The following is a 16,345-nucleotide window of genomic DNA, read 5'->3' on the forward strand; positions in this document are numbered from 1 at the left end:
CGCCAAAAGAATCTCAATGACAGCACCCTGCTGAGAGCGCAGCTTCGTTACAGACGCCATTTTGAAGGGTACTTACAGCACCACCATCTCTCGGAAGCTACGTATAGTGCCACCGTATTGCAGCAGTTCATCTACATCTACATTTATACTCCGCAAGCCACCCAACGGTGTGTGGCAGAGGGCACTTTACGTGCCACTGTCATTACCTCCCTCTTCTGTTCCCGTCGCATATGGTTCGCGGGAAGAACGACTGCCGGAAAGCCTCCGTGCGCGCTCGAATCTCCCTAATTTTACATTCGTGATCTCCTCGGGAGTTATAAGTACGGGGAAGCAATATATTCGATACCTCATCCAGAAACGCACCCTCTCGAAACCTGGACAGCAAGCTATACCGCGATGCAGAGCGCCTCTCTTGCAGAGTCTGCCATTTGAGTTTGCTAAACATCTCCGTAACGCTATCACGCTTACCAAATAACCCTGTGACGAAATGCACCGCTCTTCTTTGGATCTTCTCTATCTCCTCTGTCAAAAAATGGTTCAAATGGCTCTGAGCACTATGGGACTTAACATCTATGGTCATCAGTCCCCTAGAACTTAGAACTACTTAAACCTAACTAACCTAAGTACATCACACAACACCCAGCCATCACGAGGCAGAGAAAATCCCTGACCCCGCCGGGAATCGAACCCGGGAACCCGGGCGCGGGAAGCGAGAACGCTACCGCACGACCACGAGCTGTCTCCTCTGTCAACCCGACCTGGTACGGATCCCACACTGATGAGCAATAGTCAAGTATAGGTCGAACGAGTGTTTTGTAAGCCACCTCCTTTGTTGATGGACTACGTTTTCTAAGGACTCTCCCAATGAATCTCAACCTGGCACCCGCCTTACCAACGATTAATTTCATATGATCATTGCGCTTCAAATCGTTCCGCACGCATACTCCCAGATATTTTACAGAAGTAACTGCTACCAGTGTTTGTTCCGCTATCATATAATCATAGAATAAAGGATCCTTCTTTCTACGTATTCGCAATACATTACATTTGTCTATGTTAAGGGTCAAAAATGGTTCAAATGGCTCTGAGCACTGTGGAACTCAACTTCAGAGGTCATCAGTCCCCTAGAACTTAAAACTACTTAAACCTAACTAACCTAAGGACATCACACACATCTATGCCCGAGGCAGGATTCGAGCCTGCGACCGCAGCAGTCTCGCGGTTCCAGACTGTAGCGCCTAGAACCGCACGGCCACTCCGGCCGGCATTAAGGGTCAGTTGCCACTCCCTGCACCAGGTGCCTACCCGCTACAGATCTTCCTGCATTTCACTGCAATTTTCTAATGCTGCAGCTTCTCTGTATACTACAGCATCATTCGCGCAAAGCAGCAAGGAACTTCCGACGTTATCTACTAGGCCATTCGTATATATATTGTGAAAAGCAGTCGTCCCATAACACTCCCCTGTGGCACGCCAGAGGTTACTTTAACGTCTGTAGACGTCTCTTCATTGAGAACAGCATGCTGTGTTCCGTAAAAACTCTTCAATCCAGCCACACAGCTGGTCTGATATTCCGTAGGCTCTTACTTTGTTTATCAGGCGACAATTCGGAACTATATCGAATGCCTTCCGGAAATCAAGGAAAATGGAATCTACCTGGGAGCCGGTATCTAATATTTTCTGGGTCTCATGAACAAATAAAGCGAGTTGGGTCTTATACGATCGCTATTTCCGGAATCCATGTTGATTCCTACAGAGTAGATTCTGGGTTGCCAGAAATGACACGATACGCGAGCGATAAAACATGTTGTCAAATTCTACAACAGGTAAATGAAGTTATAGGCGCTGAAGCGGGAACATTTCATGATGTCCCACAACAAATTCCGCGTTTTTTCAACCGAAATTGGCCGAGAAAAAGAAGTTACTAAGTGAACGGCCCTCCCTTGTTTTACTGGCGTCGGGTAAGAGTTCAGCGCCGTACTGTGGCTGCGTGTCGCTCGGTTCGACGACAGCCGCTACCTGTGTTGGTGCACCTGTTGCGCGGGCCCCGCCAGGGACGTGCGCGGCGCCTTGAATGGATGCTCCCAGCTCTGCGGCAGACGCGGCGGCCGACCTTGACCCCGGTGCGCGGTCCACCTCGCTGCCGGACACGCCCGACTGGAAAGGCCAGGCCACGGCCGCCCCGCCCAGCGGCTTTCACTTTCAGCCCACAAAGAGGCCGCCCCGGCACCGCACTCTGCCTCGGCGGCCTTACACTACAGCCCTGGACCGGTTGCGCAACCCTGCCTGCTCCCGAAACACTCCGCAGTGCGACACTCGCTACGTCTACCTGCGATCCCAGATCTGATTCCCCCTAACCGATTGCCCAATACCGCTGTCGGTTGCCCAAGTAAGACTCCAATATTGGTTTTCCGCTGCCATATTCCAGCTACCACGGTCGACGTTGGCTCTACGTAAACGCTCTACCGCGACGTTGCTACTTGCTTTTCACAGAGAACGACACCGATAATCCAGCGTTTCGCAACCTTTCAGTATTCGCGACACTATTTTCAGTCATAATTTTCATCAGCCCCTCCCCCTTAACTTATACGATAACAATGATACACTACTGGCCATTAAAATTGCTACACCACGAAGATGACGTGCTACAGACGCGGAATTTAACCGATATTGAAGATGCTGTGATATGCAAATGATTAGCTTTACACAGCATTCACACAAGGTTGGCGCCGGTGGCGACACCTACAACGTGCTGACATGAGGAAAGTTTCAAACAGATTTCTCATAGACAAACAGCAGTTGACCGGCGTTGCCTGGAGAAACGTTGTTGTGACGCCTCGTGTAACAAGGAGAAATGCATACACTCACGTTTCCGGCATTGATAAAGATCGAATTGTAGCCTACCGCGATTGCGGTTTATCGTATCGCGACGTTGCTGCTCGCGTTGGTCGAGATCCAATGACTGTTAGCAGAACGTGGAATCGGTGGGTCCAGGAGGGTAATACGGAACGCCGTGCTGGATCCCAACGGCCTCGTATCACTAGCAGTCGAGATGACAGGCATCTTATCCGCATCGCTGTAACGGATCGTCCAGCCACGTCTCGATCCCTGAGTCAACAGATGGGGACGTTTGCAAGACAACAACCATCTGCACGAACAGTTCGACGACGTTTGCAGCGGCATGGACTATCAACTCGGAGACCATGGCTGCGGTTACCCTTGACGCTGCATCACAGCCAGGTGCGCCTGCGATGGTGTACTCAACGACGAACCTGGGTGCACGAATGGCAAAATGTTATTTTTTGGGATGAATACAGGTTCTGTTTACAGCATCATGATAGTCGCATCCGTGTTTGGCGACATCGCAGAGAACACACATTGGAAGCGTGCATTCGTCATCGCCATACTGGCGTATCAACAACGGTTCAAATGGCTCTGAGCACTATGCGACTTAACTTCTGAGGTCATCAGTCGCCTAGAACTTAGAACTAATTAAACCTAACTAACCTAAGGACATCACACACATCCATGCCCGAGGCAGGATTCGAACCTGCGACCGTAGCGGTCTCGCGGTTCCAGACTGAAGCTCCTAGAACCGCTCGGCCACACCGGCCGGCGCGTATCACCTGGCGTGATGGTATGGGGTGCCACTGGTTAAACCTCTCGGTCACCTCTTGTTCGCATTGACGGCACTTTGAACAGTGGACGTTACATTTCAGGTGTGTTACGACCCGTGGTTCTACTCTTCATTCGATCCCTGCGAAACCGTGCATTTCAGCAGGATAATGCACGACCGCATGTTGCAGGTCCTGCGCGGGCCTTTCTGGATACAGAAAATGTTCGACTGCTACCCTGGCCAGCACATTCTCCAGATCTCTCACCAATTGAAAACGTCTGGCCAATGGTGTCCGAGCAACTGTCTCGTCACACTACGCCAGTCACTACTCTTGATGAACTGTGGTATCGTATTGAAGCAGCATGGGCAGCTGTACCTGTACACGCCATCCAAGCTGTGTTTGACTCAATGCCGAGGCGTATCAAGGCCGTTATTACGGCCAGAGGTGTTTGTGCTGGGTACACAAATTGCGTGAAAATGTAATCACTTATCAGTTCTAGTATAACATATTTGTCCAATGAATACCCGTTTATCGGCTGCATTTCTTCTTGGCGTAGCAATTTTAATGACCAAGTAGTGTATATATCTCATAGTCGTGTCTGTTCTTTGGGACATGACCGAAACAACAGACCCCGCCCTTATATAAATACGCAGTATATGCGCCATGATGGCTAAAATGATCATTCAGTGCGGAGCACTCTTCGCCCCACCTACATCTACATCTGTATCCATACTCCGCAAGCCACCTCAGGGTGTGTGGCGGAGGGTACCTTGAGTACCTCTATCGGTTCTCCCATCTATTCCACTCTCGTATTGTTCGTGGAAAAAAAGATTGTTGGTGTGCCTCTGTGTGGGCTCTAATCTCTCTGATTTTATCCTCATGGTTTCTTCGCGAAGTATACGTAGGAGCGAGCAATATACTGCTTGACTCCTCGGTGAAGGTATGTTCTCGAAACTTCAACAAAAGCCCGTACCGAGTTACTGAGCGTCTCTCTTGCAGAGTCTTCCACTGGAGTTTATCTGTCATATCCGTAAAACTTTCGCGGTTACTAAATGATCCTGTAACGAAGCGCGCTGCTCTCCGTTGGATCTTCCCTATTTCTTCTATCTACCTATCTGGTACGGATCCCACACCGGTGCGCAGTATTGAAGCAGTGGGCGAACAAGTGTACTGAAACCCACTTCCTTTGTTTTCGGAATGCATTTCCTTAGGATTTTTCCAATCCATCTAAGTCTGGCATCTGCTTTACCGACGATTAATTTTATATGGTCATTCCTCGTCGTGTAACAGAGGACCATAAAAAGCAACGAAGGATCATCTGTGTGCAATTGCTTGTGCGTTACGAGGCTGAGCGTGGTAATTTTTTGCCTAACATCGTCACAGGCAATGAAAAATGGGTCCATTACATCGAATAGGAATAGAAACGGCTATTCATGGAGGGGCACCACCACATCTCTCACTAGAAGAAAAAGTTCAAAGCCGCATACTCAGCCGGAAAAGTCATGGCGACGATCGTATAAATCTGAAGTGGTTCAAAAATGGCTCTGAACACTATGGGACTTAACTTCTAAGGTCATCAGTCCCATCGAACTTAGAACTACTTAAACCTAACTAACCTAAGGCCATCGCACACATCCATGCCCGAGGCAGGATTCGAACCTGCGACCGTAGCGGTTGCATGGTTCCAGACTGTAGCGCCTAGAACCGCTCGGCCACTATGGCCGGCGAAGTGGTTACTCTGTTTGATGTCCTTCTTGGTTCACGATCAACTCTGAAGTGAATTGTGGTAGTCTCAGAAATTGAAGAAACCATGTCAGCGTGTTCTTCGCAACAAAAATACCAACGAACTTCTTCTCCTTGACAGTGTAAGGCCTTATACAAGTCTACGCACCAGAGAGGAGTTCACAGTACTGTATTGGACTGTTCTTCCTTATCCACCGAGCAGCCCGGACCTCGCACCATTCCACTTCCATATGTTGGGCGCAAGGAAGTATGTACTCCGCGGGAAGCAGTACGTGGATGATGGCGAGGTTATTGATACAGCAACACCTTGGCTCCGAAGTCGATCAGTAGATTCGTACCATGCGGGGATACAGGACCTCCCAGTAATACGGAGTAACGCTGTCACATTGAACGGAGATTATGGTGAAAAATAGGATTTTGTAGACAAAAGAGTTGAAAATAATATGGTGTATCAGAATTCGGAATACAACCAACCCGCTTTCAGAAAAAAATGTGTAACATTACTTTTTGAATGCCTCTCGTATAATGAGTACTCTCCAAATTAGCAGTTATGACAGGCAGAGTTGATTGTATTGTGCCCACACACGATTACCTTCATTGTGCTGCTGTGCGCAGGACCGTGACTCGTATGAAAAGACGACCAGGTGCCATTCCTGCGTCCAGAGTTGTCGTCGGGCGCACCTTTGTGGACGCGCCACGTCTTGGACAGGCTTGCTGACGTTGATGGTGCTGCAGACGTCGCCACAGTGTCCGAGTTGTTACAAACAACGCCATTTCCTAATCAGAGTATGTGACGTTTCTGTACGACCCTGCATGGCAGAGCGAACAATGTTTCTGTCCACTCTGGCGCTAGTCGTGTGGGGCTGTTAAGATCCTGCATGGCGTTGAGTACGATCCTCATGAAAGCATCGATTCCATACCTGCGCGACAATCGAGGGATCCGGAACATCGCACAGAACAATAAACTTCGATGTCGATACGCCACGATCCCCCCGCTGTCGAATTCTGATACGTACTGGGAGATTTTCCTCCCTCTTACAAGGGGCATAACGCGTTCTTCTTACATCATTAAAATGCGATTTCTGAAGGATAAACCAGCTACATAATCTTTCCTCATTCACCAACATTAGGTGGCGTTTCACCTACCTACTTTTTTATTGTTGCGCTGAAATGATAGTCACTTGAACATCCAACCATAGAGGGTGATTCCGTGATGATGCTAGATGATGCTACAAACTTTCAGGGATGATAGAGGAGGGTAAATGTATCAATTTGGGGGAAGGGACCCTGGTCTGGAAACGAAAGCGAAAATGGTTCTGATACCTCTGACATAGAATACAGGTCATTTCCTTTCCTATCCCACTCACAAATAGAGCGAGGAAAAGACAACTGTCTATAAGCCTCCGTATGAGCCCTAATTTTTCTCGTCATATCTTCGTGCTCCTCACGCGAAATGTTCGTTGGTGGCACTAGAATCGATCTGCAGTTGGTCTCAAATGCCGGCTCTCTAAATTTCCGTTATAGTGCCATCTTCCGCCCTAGGATTCCCATTTGAGTTTCCGAAGGATTTCCGTAATGTTCACCTAACTGTGACAAACCTGTCAGCCCCCTCTGATTAGCTTCGATGTCTTTTTTTAATTCTACCTGGTGGGGAACACAAACGCTTATGCAAGACTCAAGAATGGGTCGTATCAGCGTTTGATGCGTCGTCTGATTTATACGTGAGCTACACTTTCCCAAAAGTCTCCCAGTAAAACGAAACCGAGCAGTCCCCTGTGCTACTACCAACCAGAAGTGCTCATCCCATTTCATATCATTTTTTATTGTTACGCCTAGATATTTAATTGCTGTAACTGTGCCAATCAGCAGGCTAATAATGCTACACGGGTTGGAACTTAAATAGTGGCTGTTATGGACTGACAAGGCAGCCAGTCCACAGTGACGGGTAGCCGAAAGAAAGGCACGCGTACACACACGCCGACTGGCGTGACTTCTGGAACAGGATAAGTAGTGAATGGTAGCAAGAAAAGTATGCAGCTCCTCGAATACTTATCTTTTAATTCCTCATTGGTTTACAACGTTCTTGATGAGACATTTCATATGATAACTTTCAAACTATGTAAGGCTAATGGCGCCTTGCTAGGTCGTAGCCATGGACTTAACTGAAGGCTATTCTAACTGTCTCTCGGCAAATGAGAGAAAGGCTTCGTAAGTGTAGTCGCTAGCAAAGTCGTCGTACAACTGGAGCGAGTGCTCGTCCGTATCTCGAGACCGGCCTTGTGGTGGCGCTCGGTCTGCGATCACACAGTGGCGACACGCGGGTCCGACATGTACTAAATGGACCGCGGCCGATTTAAGCTACCACCTAGCAAGCGTGGTGTCTGGCGGTGACACCACAGTGGCAACTATTTATCCACAACCGATACAAAAGAGTTACATGTTTGCACCTGTTACTGTCCTTCAAAGTAGTCACCAGCGTTGCGTAGAACCCGTTGCCAGCGATGTGGAAGGTGTAGTATACCGTTAGCAGAGCCTGTTCTGTTGATGGTGCGAATGGAGCCGTCTGCTGCCTGTCGAATCTCTGGAACAGTTCTGGAGGGAATGCCACGAAGTGATTCCTTCATCTTTGGAATCAAATCAAAGTCACAAGGAGTTAAGTACGGGGAGTATGGTGGATGGTACAGTACTTCCCAGTCCCATCGACCGAACAGAGAAGCCACAACTTGCGTTGCATGCGCCAGCGCATTGTCGTGCAAAATGATGGGTGGGTTGCGAAGAAAGTGTCGCCGCTTCTTCCGCAAAGCTGGTCGCAGGTGATGCTCCAGAAACGAACAGTAATACTGTGCATTGGCGGTCTGCCGTGAGGAAACGTAATGCGTTAGGATAACACCATCACAGTCGTACATGAGAATCATCATAATTTTCACCATACTGGGGCTCGCGGCGACCCATAATTCGTTGGACTGGCGTTTCAGTTTTGTCTAGTAAGATGTGGCCCACGTCTCATCCCAGTATACGGCGTAAGAAAGCCACTCCTTCGCGCTCATAGTCCTCCAAGTGCGTCTGAGCAGCGTCGTAACGCATCCATTTCTGCATTTCCGTCAAGTCATGCGGAACCCATCGTGATGCAATTTTTCGCATGCCCCGTCTTTCCTTCAGGATGCGAATCACAGTCGTATGCGCTAATCCGGTTTCGTGGGCGAGCTCACGAATCGTATGGCGTCGATCACTGTCCACTAACGCGGCAACAGCATGCACGTCTTCTTCAGAGACGCTAGGACGACCTCCCGATGCATGTCTGCTACAGTTCGCCGACCTTCGTTGAAGGCTTTTACCCAACGTGCCACTGTTCTGTACGGCAATGCCGATTCCCCGCACGCCTCTTGAAGACTTTGATGACACTGTCGTGCTATACGACCTCTGGCACATTCAATCTTGATCCAACTCCGTTGTTTCTGTCTCGAAAACATAGTGACACCGTTACGTTAGACCGCTCACTCACAAGTGACTGTGTTTCCCTCGACTGTGTGACGTGGTACGGGCGAGCCCATTTACTCGGAGGTAAGTTAAGTATGTCAACATCGTGTGCTATCAGCGGCAATAGTAGATTCTATTACATAGTGTCACCACATCAGTGTTGCCGCTGTTTAAGTTCCAACCTACGTATATTTGAATGTCACATGACTCTTTTTCCTACTCATTCGCGTTAACTTACATTTTTCTACATTCATGAGGAATCATTCCTATAGCTTACGTAACATACAGTAAATAACCATACATTCAGTCGAGGCTTGCAGACTAACGCACAGCGCTCGTTGATGCTTCCCCGGGTAGAGGCTGTTGCGTCATTAACAACCAAGATTACTTTCCCTCGGCGCTGGTGTGCGTTGAGTCAGACTCAGTAGGAAATAAATTGTCTGCCCCAATTAAAATCCGAATCATGTAATGGTTTCTCCAAACACTTGTTCCAAGAGGCTCCGAAATTATACGTTATGTATGTTACAGTGGTGCTCAGCTGCATTATATTTTAATTGGAAAACTGGGCGGTATTGATGTGAACACAAGATTGAAATTCTGATGCAATATTAAATTCATAAATGATACATAAGAAATAGATTAGGCATGAATTGTTGTGGAACATGCGTAGTTGGGTTAGCAGATGATTGTAGTTAGGAACATTACTCACCAGGGAGCTATTGACGGCCGATACTGTTAACCAGAGCGGTTCATCTGCGGTTGCACTGGACGTACGTGTCGTAGGTGGTTGACGCCAGAACGATTTATGGGTAGCAAATGTAATTTGTAGTAATAGTTTGTTGAAAATTAGACGTGGCTTTCATACTGTTTCATTTAAAGCAGTACACATCTTTAAACCTGGCAACACATTTTGGTAGAATCAAGTAATAACAGAGATTGTAAATAACATTATTCTCTTTGTTTCCCTCCCTATGGTTTCTCATAGCTACAAGACGCAAGGCACGCATTTGAGGGAAAGATATGAAATGAAATAAAAAGATAAATGCATTCATGTTTAATCCGATCTCCAGCGCAACGATACCGGGACAGAACTAACTTACAGATGAAGAATTTTACATGTACGAAACAACAACGCAATTCTGATTGCACCTTCTACTGTGTAGTATACACACTTGCAAATACTTCTGCTTAGTGACCGTGTTTCTAAATTGCGGTCAGATGGTAACGTTAGATCGAGTGGTAAGTGATGAAGGTCGCGTAATGAAAGTAATGCTCGCCTACGGTTCTTGATCGGGAGATTAGACGCCAGTTACCTAGGTTCAATTCCAAATTAAATTGCTCTTCATTGATGTAATACTTTTAGATGTGAGCGTTATGTCTTTTTGAAACTGAAAGTCTAAGCATTTGCAGAAAACGATTCAATAGTACTTTTAAGAATATTACTTACTATTTACTTACTTGCAGAGCATATGTTAGGATCGATTACAATACCAGTGTCATCTGCATTGGAAGGTCGTATGAGAAACATATGAGAAACAATAGTGGACGTAAGATTGGGCACCATAAGTGATTCCTGCCCATTCGGAAGCATCTGCTTATATTGGCTAAATTATTGAGTACAACTTTCTGCATTCTTTGGGTAGATATGTTATTGTCCATTCGTTGGATGTATCATTAATTACATGAAAAGTCTGTTTATCTATCCTAATGGCAAATGAAACATTCGTCACAAGGTCAAGGTGAAGTTTAGAAATGTAGAAGGGATGGAAGTAGATGTTTCTTTTTTATCCACCAGTTAGTATCTGCTTTTGTTCTGTGATCGGATGCCCTTCCGTCACCCTCAAACGTCAGTGAACGGATGGAATGCGAGTGATATATGTCATCTCTCTGTGAACCGTGTGAACTTTATTCTTTGAGTATTTGTAGTTTACCTAATCGTGTGTTACGATGCTGTAGTTGCAGTGGGGACACAGCCGGCAATTTGCGCAGCCAAGCACGGAGAAACCACGTGGAAGCTTCATTCATAACACCACGTTTACTAGCCCAGTGGTTGTTAATCTGGGTACGAGAACGTCGAGAACCACTTGAAAAAACGTGAACCGTTTGTTATCAGTGCACCGTCCATGGAAATATCACCGTGTGAGGAACGTTTTTGTGGGTTGAGATGGATCTCCCTATACGTCTCACAGACAAACGACGCAGAAATCTACCCTTCTCTCACGTACATATGTTGTTCGTCTGTAGCAGCTTCAGCAGGACGGTTCGACATTCAGTCACATATATGCTTCATTAGTAATGAGTAACTGGTATAAAAACCGTCGATGTTCAAGGGACTTAAGAAACGTCATCAAGCTACTAACAATGAGCTAACGGGCTGTCTAAATGGGCAGAAAAATAGAAGGAAGTCACTACCAAAAGTGACAGTTTATAAAAATTCATTTTACTTTACCTTGCTTTCAAATCTTGCTCATGTTACACAACAGTTACTGATTCCTCGAGATTAATAATGCTGCTGTAGGAGTAGAGGAAGTGCCGTATCACATTCCCAGTACGAAGGAATAGTCTAAAACTGCCTCGGCGTTTCAGGTATATTGGGTGCCAAAGATTTACATCTGCTTAAGCAAATACAATTTTACACTGACATCGGGATAAAGGGGGGCACTCGTATTGCTGCTCCCCTCGTTAATAAACGATTCCAATTTAAAGATGTTCCAAAATGAGTAGCTTTGATATTTCGTGAGGGACTGTTTATGGGTAACAAGGGAACCTCCCCATCGCACCCCCCTCATATTTAGTTATAAGTTGGCACAGTGGATAGGCCTTGAAAAACTGAACTCAGATCAATCGAGAAAACAGGAAGAAGTTGTGTGGAACTATGAAAAAAATAAGTAAAATGCGCACGATAGGCAACACCAAGGATAATGTGAGCTCAGGAGGGCAGTGGTCCCGTGGTTAGCGTGAGCAGGTGCGGAACGAGAGGTACTTGGTTCAAGTCTTCCCTTGAGTAAAAAGTTTAATTTTTTATTTTCAGACAGTACACAGAGCAGTATTGTTTACGTGATCGTGTGTCAATTATCAAAGTTCAGGCACTCACACACAATCAACTTCGCTCTCCAAAATTCCAGGACATGTTCATATTTGCTTGGACATATGCAGGATTTGATGGTTTACACACGGAAAAATTTGAAAACGTTAAAAACATATGCTTTGACAGAGCACAGGGAAAACTGTGCGACCTCGAAACTGTTACATTCATTTGTTGCAGTTTACGTGACAAACTCTTATGTTTTCATCACTTTTTTGGGAGTGATTATCACATCCACAAGAAAACCTAAATCAGGCAAGGTAGAAGAATCTTTTTACCCATTCGCCAAGTGTACAAGTTAGGTGGGTCGACAACATATTCCTGTCATGTGACGCACATGCCGTCACCAGTGTCGTATAGAATATATCAGACGTGTTTTCCTGTGGAGGAATCGGTTGACCTATGACCTTGCGATCAGATGTTTTCGGTTCCCATTGGAGATGCACGTCCTTTCGTCTACTAATCGCACGGTTTTGCGGTGCGGTCGCAAAACATAGACACTAAACTTATTACAGTGAACAGAGACGTCAATGAACGAACGGACAGATCATAACTTTGCGAAAATAAAGAAAGTAAACTTTTCACTCGTGGGAAGACTTGAACCAAGGACCTCTCGTTCCGCACCTGCTCACGCTAACCACGGGACCACAGCGGTCTTGAGCTCACACCCTCCTTGATGTTGCCTATCTTGCTCATGGACTACTAAGTTTCTATATTTTGCTAATTTTTTTCATAGCTCCACATAACATCTTCCTGTTTCCTCGATTGATCTGAGTTCAGTTTTTCAAGGCCTATCCACTGTGTCAACTTATAACTAAATCTGAGGGGGATGCGATGGGGAGGTTCCCTTCTCGTAAGAAGTGCGAGTGGCAGAAATATCATAGGAGCGACACTGGAACATGGCGTGTTGCCTGTCCTGTAGGCGCTCGTATCTCGATCCTATCCGCAGTCTTCGGACAGGTGGTTCATCTGCCGATCGCGTAAATCATACGCGAAATTTAGCAGTGCGAATGAGAAACTTCACGATGTATATGAAGGGCTCTTCCTCAATAGAAAATACTTATAAAATATCTCAGTTCCTAATATGGTAATATCAGAAATAATACGTCCAAATTTCTTTACCACGCATTGAGGAGGAATATTTCATCGTTGTCTAACAAAATACGGTAGTTCTGAACCAAAGTGGCGAAATGTAAAAAATTTTATCCTTATTACAAATCTGTTTAAGGAAATAAATGAAAGGAAACTAATTTCTGAAGGAGGTATTATTAAATTTTGTGAGCAAAAGACTATTGACAGGAAATTTCTCCAGTGATTTCGTTTGTATTTAAAGCGAAATAATTCAGGGCGACGCACGAAATATTGAAGTCCTTAATACGGCTAAAGGAATTTCAGCAAGTTAGCTGTCTTCAGGATTATTTGATTCTGAATTTAAAGCATATCTGATTACGTAGAGATCTTCTAAGGAAGAAGTATCTTAAGGAATAATCTACACCGTATCCGCTGCTTCGCTATCAAAGCCGCAATATAAGAATAGCGTATAACAAGTTCTTTCAACATTTTGCGAAGTATATTGACAATTGATGTAAGAGTTCTAACCGTTGTCATTAATATATAAAGCAAACCGCACAGGGAACCAGCGAAACGCTATATCCATTTAGAAATAGCTCAGGAATGTTTAAAAATAGGTATCTGAAATTGAGAATGTTTTTTATGGTTCAGTTGTGATTAATATTGATCTGGAGACCCTAGAAACACTGAGAAACAGAAATATAACTTTTCAGTCTTTGTAGCACCACCTACAAGTCTTTTCCTCTCTATCTGGAGAGATATAGTAGTCATGACTTGTTCAGATTTGTCTGCAATATTTCACAAGTATGCAAACTCATACAAAAAAAAAAGAATCAATAAATTACATGAAGTCGCATTGCAGACCGCTAGTGGCATATAGAGTACTTTTTCATTTCATTGTCGCGACTGGTGTTACCAGTGTCCCCATTCGTGTTGCATTTGAACTGTCGTATCATATAGCCACCCTCCCCCATCGAACGTACAATGGGTTGCGGACTGTGTATGTAGATGCAGAAGTTAATCTTCCAATTTTTAATCCTCTGGTCAGCACAATGTGGTCCGTTACCAGGCATAATGTAGACCATTCCAAGATGGATCAGCGAGGCCCTCTTATTTGCGGATCCTTGACGCTGTCCACCATGCGGGGATTCGACTGGCCACGGGCGCTTATCGGACTAATCCTGTACCCAGCCTCTGTGCTGAGGCGGGAGAACCGCCACTTACCATCCGACGGCAGCTCCTGTTATTGCGCCACGCTTGTAAGTTTCTTGCAGCTCCAAACTCACCCGCTCACCATCTTGTTGCTCGTCCGCCTCTGGATCGTCTTTTTTTCAGCCGTTCACGAGCCACGATGCCGTTAGGGATCCGTGCGCAACGTGTGCTGGAGTCCCCCAGTGTGGACAGCCCCAAATCCAGGGTTTTATCCGCCTGCCACCCTGGTTACTGGAGAGGCCCAGAGTGATTCTAGATTTGGTGCGGTACAAGTGAGATTGCACTCCTGCCACGGTTTTTAATGTAACATTTTCTGCCATTTTATTCGAGTACCAAGACTATGTAGCTGTTTTTACGGATGGGTCGAAACAGGAGGATTCTGTTGGTTGCTCTGTTGTTTTTCCGGATCGTGTGCTCAAGGTCCGACTGCCTCAAGCATTTACTGTCTTTGATGCAGAATTGTCTGCGATCTTGCGGGCACTGGAGCACTTGAGATGCTCTTCCCGTTCTAAATTTCTTGTTTGTTCCGATTCACTAAGTGCCCTTTCCTCATTGCAACGTTTGTATCCGGCAGATAAAATAGTCCAGAACATCCAGGATGCCCTCCTCCATCTACAAAGACTGGAGAAGGAGTTGCTTTTCTGATGGGTGCCAGGGCACGTCGGCATTGCTGGAACGAAAGGGCAGATCTCTTTGCCAAGGAGGCCTGTCTCGATCCGCAAGTACTTCAGTGTGCCATCCCCCTGCACGCACTCACCTCGCTACTGAGCTGACAAGTCATGCGTCGGTGGGAGGATGAGTGGCTGGAAATGACTGACAATAAACTCCGTTTGCTTAAGCTCACAACGCGTGTGTGGTGTACTTCTTTCCAGCCCTGTAGACGGGACGAGGTTCTCCTCACTCGGCTTCGGATAGGCCACAGCCCTATGACGCATGGCTTCCTGCTCCGGCGAGAGGACCCTCCAATGTGTCATACTTGTGGCGTCCAGGTCACTGTGCACCACGTTTTATTGGATTGCGTTTTATTTTCTGACCAGCGGGCCGCCGCTTACTTGCCGGCGGATCTGCCATCACCTTTAGGAAATACTCAAACGAATGTGGTTAAAGTTTTAAAGGTCTGTAATTTGTCCAATGTTTTTACCAAGATTTTAGGGAAAGAGTCTTAATTTGTTCACAGGATGACTGGCTCGCCCATATTTTACGTAAATGGTCAGCCAGTGACAATTTCCTGTGGCATCCTTGACGCTCCTTTCTCGTTTTCCTTACGTTCTATTTTATTACACAGCATTTTGCATCTTTTCCAGCTTTTTTGCGTGTATGCTTCCATTTTACTAAATTTGTCCACATTCGTTTCTTTTAATGTGTGTCAGGACGCTGATGACCTCGACGCTGAGCGCCCATAAGCCTCAACACACACACACACACACACACAGTCCATGATATCGATTATAAGCCACCACCGGAAAACCTTCATTGATGTTGGGAAATATTTTGTGTACATGTCTCTCCAGCCTACTACAAAAGCACTCCGTCTTCAGGCCACAAGTGGGACCATCCGACCGCCGTGTCATCCTCGGAAGAGGATGGGCGTGTGGTGAGCGCACCGCTCTCCCGGTCGTTATGATGGTTTTCTTTGATGGGAGCCGCTACTACTCCGTCGAGTAGGTCCTCAATTGGCATCACGAGGCTGAGTGCACCCCCGAATAATGGCAACAGGGCATGGTGGCCCGGACGGTCGCCCATCCAAGTGCCGGCCACGCCCGACAGCGCTTAACTTCGGTGATCTGACGGGAACCGGTGTATCCACTGCGGCAAGGCCGTTGCCCAGCCTACTACAACTACGTCTATACTATATAAGCCAGCGGAGTCTACTGCCGTACCACTACTGTCATTACGCCCCACCTTCCCTCTTACCTTCACACTTCCTGTTCGAGGATGAAGTTTAGGAAGCAGACTCTCAGATTTTTATCTGCAACCCTCTCCACGACGCACAATCTCTCTCGTAAAGTCTGTGATTCGAGTTTGATGAGCATCTCCGCAACCCTCCACCCCCAGATCTTTATAAAAAAAGCTTGGGAATATGCGCTGTTCTTCCCTATCACTGTTGCTAATCAGATTTAGTAACGGTCCGAGACTGACG

General features: G+C 46.3%; 1 pseudogene; it reads right to left on the reverse strand.

Annotated features, from left to right (window-relative positions):
* Nucleotides 1-15,912: 15,912 nt before the first annotated feature.
* LOC124725934 lies at nt 15,913-16,030 on the reverse strand (annotated as a pseudogene).
* Nucleotides 16,031-16,345: the final 315 nt, after the last annotated feature.

Source organism: Schistocerca piceifrons, chromosome 1 (genome assembly GCF_021461385.2).
Source record: "Schistocerca piceifrons isolate TAMUIC-IGC-003096 chromosome 1, iqSchPice1.1, whole genome shotgun sequence".
In the NCBI taxonomy this organism is placed as follows: domain Eukaryota; kingdom Metazoa; phylum Arthropoda; class Insecta; order Orthoptera; family Acrididae; genus Schistocerca; species Schistocerca piceifrons.